Source organism: Aethalodelphis obliquidens, unplaced genomic scaffold (assembly GCF_003676395.1).
Source record: "Aethalodelphis obliquidens isolate GAN/ISIS:26980383/991018 unplaced genomic scaffold, ASM367639v1 scaffold58, whole genome shotgun sequence".
In the NCBI taxonomy this organism is placed as follows: domain Eukaryota; kingdom Metazoa; phylum Chordata; class Mammalia; order Artiodactyla; family Delphinidae; genus Aethalodelphis; species Aethalodelphis obliquidens.
This window is the reverse complement of record NW_020838002.1, coordinates 4822638-4824577: the sequence shown is the minus strand read 5'-3', so window position 1 is coordinate 4824577 and position 1940 is coordinate 4822638.

The window sequence follows — 1940 nt, the reverse complement described above, 5'->3', positions numbered from 1 at the left end:
ACCAGAGGAACACGGGGCTTGATCTGGGGAAAGATGGAGGTGCTAGAAATGGGGAGGCTTCTACAAAGAAGGGAAAAGGAAGACACCAATGTCATCTCAAAAGCATCTTTTCCCCAACACCATTCTCTCCAAACCTGCTTGCATGTCTCTCCTCTACCTTCTCTGAAGAAGGTTAGGGAAGGTCTCTGAGTGGTTTGGAAGAAGTGGGAGGTGAGATGCTTGAAAATCTCAAGGGTCAGATGCTAAAACAATATTCCATTCTTTCTATTATGCACTTTAAAACGCTATTCTGAGAAGAGGTCCGTGGGATTCCCCAGAAGGCCAAAGGGGTCCGTGGCACAAAAAGGATTAAGAAATCTAATCTATAATTGTAATTTGCCACCTGGAGGGTGAAAGATGATCTAAGAAGGTATCATGGTATCCATCCAGGATTTCTGCAGCTTGCATAATTTAGATCTTTTGCACCTCAAACATTTTTCTTTCCTTCAAGTCCCTTGGCTGTTACTATATTTCTTACCAACAGATTGTACTTAGGTTTGAGTAAAATAGACAGTTTAAACATCAATCAGTGTAACATCACATGGTGCCAGTAAACTCTGGCAACCCATGTTTTCAAACACGTAAAATGGTATAAGGATTGTGCAGAACTTTAAAACTGAGGAGGTGACTACAGAAAATAAACATAGAAAGTGTTTGCACAGTGCCTATCAAAGTAAATGCTCATTAAAATGTCCACGTGTTTTACATTTCTATACTGAAATGTTTCTCCTTCTGTACTTGAAAGAAAGCCTTGAAGTTGATGGCAAACTCTGCATTTACGCCAGTTTCCAAGAAGAGAAAATGATCAGACTTGGCAGCATAGATAAGTTACTGCTGTATTCAATTCAAGGCTGGTTCTGTTCTGTTTTATGACGATGGGAGGACGGATGGGGTAGTTCACTACACTAAATGCACCAGGGATTAGAGACTACAGTTTTATAATGCCTTTTAGCTTCTCTCTTATTTATAAAAATGTATTTAAAATTCAATTACTTAAAAAAACAATTTCATCAAAAACCATCGGCTATGAAGTATTTTCAAATATTGTAAAGGAATCCCATTTTAAAGGTGAGCTTTGATAAAGCTGCACCTTTATCACTTATAGCAGTTGATTAATGAAGACAAGCATGAGAGTATAAATGGCATTATGAAAGATATGATATAAGGCAGGAAGTTTATATTGTATTTATTACACGTGTTTAAAAGTATGCTAAACTCAGAAGGTAAATGTGTATATATTTAGGTATGTTGAGATTCACAACCATGATTATTTTATTACAGCTAATGAAGGAAAGAATCATATTAGGAAATAATTTTTATTTTGTGGCAGAAGTCTGGAAAAGGGCTTGAAAGGGGTCTAGAAAGACCTGTTCTTCAGGACTTGTCTATTATAATAGGCCAGCCTATTTCCTTTGTGAAAAACTCTCTAGAAGAACTTGCAGAATATGGCAAGTGGTGAATAGAGGAATAATATATTTGGAGCTTCCTAAAATTCCAATAGACAAAAGTTCTATGGGTTTGGGTTGGAGTTTTAACACTCAAACATGGACTAAAGATTTGGTGCTGGGCCATAGCTGGTGGGAAGCTGGACCAGGGACTTCTTCAAGGAGCCTGGATCCCCTAAGAGCTGCCCCTTCCATTCCAATGAAACCAGAAAATCCCCAGCCTGTAGACCATGGAGCCCTCAAGGAAACTCATGCTTTTCCCGAAGCCTTAGGTAGAAAGAAACAAAAAGGCAACTGGAAGAAACCACACCCCAAGCCTATGCCAGAGATGGAATTTAAATTTACATTACGTGCAACTGAATGGGAGACATAAGGAGATAAATTAACACAAAGGACCATTGAAATGCCTGGGACCCTGCGAGAATCAAAACCAGTGACACTTTCACAACTAGGACA